Consider the following 7,586-nt stretch of genomic DNA (forward strand, 5'->3'; position numbering starts at 1 on the left):
AAGGTACTTTTATTAATAACATAGTGGTTTCAAAGTTTCCAATGGTGCGAGGCATAGCAATGAGGTGTATGCAGCCTCTCTCGGATGACAGTACCAACACACAATAAAGCTTGCCACTTCCCTATTACACAATATTTTTTTTATGCTTTGTTTTTAATATGCATTTACTAATTGTTAGATTTCCCCTCTACTACAAATTCTTTTAGTTCTTACAAAGATTTTAGAGTTTTAAGTTTTTAGTCTGGAGTCTGCCAAGAATGCTTTTTGGTAGATTTGTCAAGCATACAATGTAGTTTTACAGATTGTTCATAGTGTTCAAGGGCACAATTTTAAATCTTGGTAATACCAAAGTCATTTCATACCCACATAGTGAAAAAAAAGGTGGTCTTTGTCTTTGAGTTGAATTATTTTCTTTATCGATTTCTTCGTTTGAATGGGAATGTGACAACATGTCTTCTAGGAGTTGTTTGTTGTGTGGTATTAATGACAATAATTCTCATACCTATGTGGGGAATGATGTGATGCTCTGTGGCGTTCACTTGATGGATGGAGCAATGAGCAAGAGTTTGTGCATGAATAATTTTTCAGACATATCTCAATATGAGCACTATGATCTAGATGAGGTTGCTACTGAAGATTTTGATGGTTATGTCCCGAATGACATCGTTTATTCATACAAAAGTGACCGTGAGAGGAAGAACAATGAATGTCTCTCATTTACCTTTAGAGCGTTGGTAAGGGGATTGGCAAGGAATTTCCATAAAGTTTGCAAAGAATAGAACACTGATCTAGGTGGCTAGCCATGCACAGAAGTATTACTTATGCAAGAGTAACATGAAATGGAGACGCCATTGATAAAGTTTGTTTGACATCATGACTCATACATTTTTGAGCATTTCGATTGAAACAGAGGACCTCCTTCGAGGAACTGGTAACCCCCCTTCATTTACAAGCTAGCTTAGTCTCAGGAGAAACACAAGCTTTCTGGCCCGAGAATCTAGGAATTTTTCTATTCCTGACACATCTTTTCTGGTTGCTCTGTCGCCTGCAGTGCTGCCAGGTCAACTTGTAGGTAAATCACATGAACTAAAGAAATAAGAAAGTACTCTGATGGAGTTTCCTTCCTCACTAGAATTTTCTAAAGCCACGTTGGATGCTTTCATGAGCCATCATAAGATAACATAGGTCACACCTTTATAATTTAAAAGGTGGAATACAACAACACCACTGTCATCCATTCAAGGGTAGGAGCTTGCAAGGTCCATTCCAATTGAAAACCACTTAATATGATGTGGAAAATTCCATGTCCATCCAGAATGTTGTAATAGCGCCCTCTCCATTGCCTCTTAAGCCATCAGAAAAACCAAAGCGACACTCTTATTTCCATTCGATGACATCTCACAATAGCCATGATTTAAAATCACAAGGAAACCTCATAAATATAATTAGTGTAGCCCAATATGTAGTTGGAATGGATAGGCCTATGATGCTAGTCATGATTATGAATGGAAAATACAAACTATGATTTCTTTAGCTGGATATGGAGATGTGTGGCCCTAACACTGTGAATTGTGGTTTAATGATGGTCAAGAAAAGATGTTTGATATATATATTTAGTTAGTCTATTCTAGGTAGAATTATTTTTTCCTTTGTATATTTACAGGGTTTGAACTCTTTCCCAAAGAAATATGCATATTTCTTAAACTTTGGGAAACAAATCCTTGATTTAACGCATGATAAAGAGCACTAGCTTTTATTGTTCAAAAGGTGATCCATTAGGTGTATCCATTGGGATCTATAAATTTATTTGTACGCAAAGGTGGAATCCCATGGTGTATCCATTTGGATCTAGAAATTTATCTATATGCAAGTGTGGAATTTCTTGGATCAATGGAATTTCTTTCCTATAATAGATGAATAAAATGATATCTTGTGAATCCCTCAAAATAGTGCTAGAGGTGGATCTTAGTAAGTTCAAGGCTTATATTTGATCCTATTTTTTTTTCTCAACATCAAGATCATGTTTTTGCGTGACTTACTTATGAATTTTTGTGTTTCTTTATTTTGGTTGCACAACAAGATCCATATTCTCTTCATGCTAAACTCTACAAACATTACTACTTAATTCACTCAGCTGTAGGGTTGTAATCTTAAGTTGGGAATTTATGCCATATTAAGAACATTCAATAGAATTGGATTTAGTAATAGAATATTGGGCATATTCTAGAAACTAGATAAATAGCATCTCCATCTCATTCAGATTAGATGGTTATTGGTTTGATTTGAAAAATAGGTAATCACGAATGCATAAGCGAGGTAAATACTAAGGGAAGGATGCAATCAAGAGTGAATGAATGCAATGGACTTAGGAGCAAAGAATATGAGAATAACAGTGAAAATATATTAACCAAAGGTTGTGGTGATAAATTCTTTGCAACAATTGAACATACAATCAAAGATGGAGGTTCCATTTTCACTAATGTCAAGAAGAGTGGACAAGAAGAATTGAACCTTCTTTGTATCTTTATAGATCATGGATTGAGAAAGCTGAAAGACTAGAAAACTTTGGATCAAAACATCAATTCTTCGGCCAAGAGTTTTTCCATTGGAGCAGGTTTGAAAACAGGTTTATTTGTCTTTGGATTATTGGTTGGCTTGAAGCATTTCTCACCAGGGAAAATTGCAATGCATTATTTGTAGCTTGGAAGGAAACACTTAGACATGGTTTATTTATTGGCACGTGTTAATGCACTTGTGGACCTTTGAATTTGTGGATTAGAAAATAACTTTAACAAAAATAAAATCTTAAAACACAAAAAATTAAAATATAAAATAGTTAAATAACCCGCTTATAAAATCCCAACTAAATTGCAAAAGTATAGGGAAAGCCAATGAATAATTTTTTAAAAGGATTTTCTTTTTATTTTAGGAAAAATGTGGTTATATTTATTCACTTTTTTCTTAAAATAATAAGTAGGAAATATTTAAAAAATTAAAATATATATCCATCCGAAATTCAAAGACTAAAAATATTAAAAATTGGAAATGGAAGTTTTCTTATAAGATGAAGGGGATTTTTTGTTGTTAATTTTTTTTTGTCAGATTTTATATATTAAATTTATAATTTCAATAAAAAATTTAATAATTTTAATAAATATTAACTTAAATTTAAACAAATTGAACAAATTTTTATCCTAGACATATGCCAAAAAACCTCCAGAATCTAAAACAATTAAATTACTACTTTTATAAATGTATATTTATTTGAAAGATATAATTCAATAGCTCAATGTTAAAGCATTAAGGAGGGTCATGTTGATTACCTTTATTGTGGTTAAACACGACACAAGTTTCTTCCAAGTGCAGTAGTGTTCAAACCCTACAAGTTTTGTCTCTATTCATCTTCAGACAGGTGCCCATCAGCTCTTAAGAGGAAAACGAATCATGATTTCAGAAGGTACCTTTATTAATAACACAGTGGGTTCAAAGTTTTCAACGGTGGGAGGCATAGCAATGAGGCGCATGGGGTCTCTCTAGGATGAAAGTACCAACACACAATAAAGCTTGCCACTTTCCTATTAGACAATAATTTTTACTCTTTGTTTTTAATATGCTTTTACTAATTATTGGATTTCCCTTATACTACAAATTATTTTAGTGCTTACATAGATTTTAGTGTTTTAGTTTTTAGTCCGGAGTCTGCCAAGGATGGTGTTTGGTAGATTTGTCTAGCATACAATGTAGTTTTGCATATTATTGAAAGTGGTGAAGGGCCAAATTTTAATTTTTGGTAATACCAATGTTATGGAACCAGCTCAAGAAAAGATAGAAAAGATAGAAAAGACAGATCAACGCCTTAGAATTCAGCCTCTTCGAGGGGGCAACCTCCTTTACATTGTATAAACGAACAATTCTTGGATGATACAAATGAAAAGACCTCCTTTCTATATATAGGAGTCTAAAGGGTCATAACATAATCAGAGCCGACATAACAATAATAATGTAAGGGCACAATAATAACAATAGTGGGCTTCTATGGGGTACAATAGTAACAATATGGGCACTACATGGGTACATCAATATAATAAGTGGGTTGTACTAACAACAATAAGGGGTTACACTGGTAGTATAGGAGCCTAACATGCCCCTCTCCTTCAAAAAGCATTGTCCTCAATGCTTGAGTAGTTCTTGATGCTTCTGTATAAAATTCTTGTCCTCCCATGTGGAATCTTCAGCGGGTAAGTTCTTCCACTTGATGAGATACTCTGAAATTGATCGATTTCGTAGCTGTTGGGTTCTTGTTTCTGTGACTGCTTCGGGTTCCAATATGATTTTTCCTTCCTCTTCAATTTCTGGCAATATTGTTTGAATTGGGATCTTTTGCAACTTTTGAATAAGTGGCCATACTTCGTCCTTCTTCCATTCATCCCTTACTTCATTTATCCAATCCAGTTGGATAATATAAATAGCACAAAACAATGCTTCCACATCCTCATCCTTGAAGATTCTTCCCATTCGGTAAGGTCGCCATTTTTTAAGTGCATGTAGTATTGCCAACATTTCCTTCTCATAAATAGCTTGCTTGAGATGTAGTAGTAAAAATACCCAATCACCTACATCAAAACATTTTTCACTACGATGTTGATCTACTTGTTGTTTCGTTTGATTTTGCACCGAAGTGGCATTATCCTTTAAAAGTTGGAGAACTTGTTGTTGATGCTCGATGTGATCTTTCAATGCTTGAACCTTTTTGTTCTTGATATGTCCTTCTATCTCTAGAGTTTGAGGAGTGGTAATTTTTTCCAATCCTTTACAAGATATGGTCGGATTCATTTCTTGATGCTTGATGTGATCTTTCACTTCTTGAACATTTTTCTTCTTGATATGTCCTTCTATCTTGATAGTTTGAGGAGTGGTAGTTTCAACCAATTAATTACAAGATATGCTTGGATTCATTTATTCTTTCTCGATGTGATCTTTCACTTCTTGCACCTTTTTCTTCTTGATATGTCCTTCTATCTTGAGAGTTTGAGGAGTGGTAATTCTTGCCAATTCTTTACAAGATATGGTCTGATTCATTTCTTCTTTCTCTGGGGTGGGGTCCTGGCGTATATCTTCTTATTTTGATGTTTCTTGATCCTTTTCTTCCTCCTCTTCATATTCTATGTAAAATAATTTCTTCTCAGCACACTTATGACCTTTAGTGCATTTGCTATCACAATTATAACAAAGCCCTTTTTCTCTTTTTTCTTCCAATTGTTGTGGTGTAACCCTTGTAGGTTGTGGAAGGCTAGGAGAAACAACACTTCCATCTTTATAGTTGTGAGGGGTATACTTCCTGGTTTCCAAGATTTTGCTTTCCACTATGTCACAAAGCCCTTTTACTCTTTCCAATTGTTGTGGTGTTGCTCTAAAGAAGGTGTTGCTCTTTGTATCCTCATAATGTGCTATCATTTCCTCCGTGAAAATTGACCATGTAACAATTTGTTTACGAGAACAAAGCCCTTCATACCATAAAAATTGATCCGGTTCTAAATATGAAGATGCAATACATACCTTTTGTAACAGTGGTACACCATGTAGATCAAAATATTGGTCCATCTGAAGTATCCAATTTACCAGATCCTTGCCATCAAACTTCCTCATCTTGCTTTTTCTTGATTTTATGATCTCGATCTTGAAATGACTATAACTCTGTACTTTCAGATCTTTAAGTTCTGAAATTGCGACCTGTAGTAGCCCTCTGTGTCTTCTTTCCAATGCCACCAGTATGATCCAAATCGGATTCTCCAAGAAAGAGTTATGCACAATCTCCCAAGATGACCTAATTATAGACCTTTCGAGAAGAGAGAAATTGTATGAAGTGCCACATGTCACTGTTTCTACCTTTGGCACTGAAAAATATATACAAGAAACCAAAATCCATCCTCATTCTGTACCTTCTTACAAAATTTCAATCCGATGCTCAGAGAGAAAGTTATGACAAGTTTCCCGAGGTCACCTTTTTGGAATGTAATTCAGGAGTCTGCAAAAAGACCAACTTCCTCAGATCATATCTCCGCAAATATAGTGCGAAATTCTCTGACATTTAGACCCGAGATTCAGCACGATTTATTCTCAAATGGGTTTTTTTTTTAGCTTTTGAAACGTCGCGGAAAAAATGTTATAGCGAAAATTCCATGATGACCTGTTTGGAGCAGTGAAACCCTAGAATCCAAAGCTCTGACACCAAATGTTATGGAACCAGCTCAAGAAAAGATAGAAAAGACAGATCAACGCCTTAGAATTCAGCCTCTTCGAGGGGGAAACCTCCTTTACATTACATAAATGAACAATTCTTGGATGATACAAATGAAAAGACCTCCTTTCTATATATAGGAGTCTAAGGGGTCATAACATAATCAGAGCCGACATAACAATAATAATGTAAGGGCACAATAATAATAATAGTGGGCTTCTATGTGGCACAACACTAACAATATGGGCACTACATGGGTACATCAATATAATAAGTGGGTTGTACTAATAACAATAAGGGGTTACACTAGTAGTATAGGAGCCTAACAACCAAAGTCATTTCATACCCACACCATGAGAAAAAGGTGGTCTTTATTTTTGAGTTGAATTATTTTTGTTACCAATATCTTTGTTTGAATGGGAATGCGACAACATGTCTTCTAGGAGTCATTTTTTGTGTGGTATTAATGACTAAATTCCTGTAATTGTGTGGGAAATGATGTGATGCTCTTTGGGTTTCACCTGATGGATCGACCAATGAGAAAGAGTGTGTACATGAATAATTTTTTAAAAATTTCTTAATACGAGCACTCTGATCTGGATGAGGTTGTGGCTGAAGATTTTGATGGTTATGTCTCAAATGACCTCATTTATTCATACAAAAATGGCCATGAGAGGAAGAAGGGAGTGCCATAAATATTGGAAGAACAATGAATGTCTCTTTTCGACCTTTAGAGAGTTGGTAAGGGGATTGGTAGGGCATTTCCAAAAACTTTGTAAAGAATAGGACACCAACTTAGGTTTCTAGCCACACATAGAAGTTTTCTTATGCAAGAGTAACATGAAATGAATATGCCATTGATCAAGTTTTTTTGACATCACAACTAATACTTTTTTGAGAATTTCTATTGAAGTAGAGGACCTCCTCCCAGGAATTGGAAACCCCTATTCATTTAAAAGCTAGCTTAGTCTCAGGAAAAATGCAAGATTTTTGGCCCCAAAAAGTTGAGAATTTTGTTATTCCTGTCACATCTTTTCTAGTTCCTCTATCGCCTGCAGTGCCACCAGGTCAACTTGTAGGTAAATCACATGAACAATAGAAATAATAAGGTACTATGATGGAGTTTCCTTCCTCATTGGAATTTTCTAAAGCCACGTTGGATGCCTCTGTGAGCCATCATAAGATAACATAGGTCACACCTCTAAAATATAAAATGTGGAATACAAAAGCACCACTTTCATCCATTGAAGGGTTAGAGCTTGCAAGGCCCATTCCAATTATTCCAACTCTGCCCTTGAAAACCACTGAATATGATGTGGAAAAGTCCAGGTCCATGGAGAATGTTGTG

At 35.1% G+C, this 7,586-nt stretch overlaps 2 pseudogenes; both read left to right on the forward strand.

Moving 5' to 3' along the window:
• The first annotated feature begins 449 nt into the window (after nt 1-449).
• Nucleotides 450-1,098, forward strand: LOC149222281 (transcription factor MYBS3-like; annotated as a pseudogene).
• Nucleotides 1,099-6,723: 5,625 nt separating this feature from the next.
• LOC149222282 (transcription factor MYB1R1-like) lies at nt 6,724-7,337 on the forward strand (annotated as a pseudogene).
• The last annotated feature ends 249 nt before the right edge of the window (nt 7,338-7,586 follow it).

Source organism: Pinus tabuliformis, chromosome Q (genome assembly GCF_031772625.1).
Source record: "Pinus tabuliformis cultivar Carrire ecotype Pingquan chromosome Q, CPIR1, whole genome shotgun sequence".
Classification (NCBI taxonomy): Eukaryota; Viridiplantae; Streptophyta; class Pinopsida; order Pinales; family Pinaceae; genus Pinus; species Pinus tabuliformis.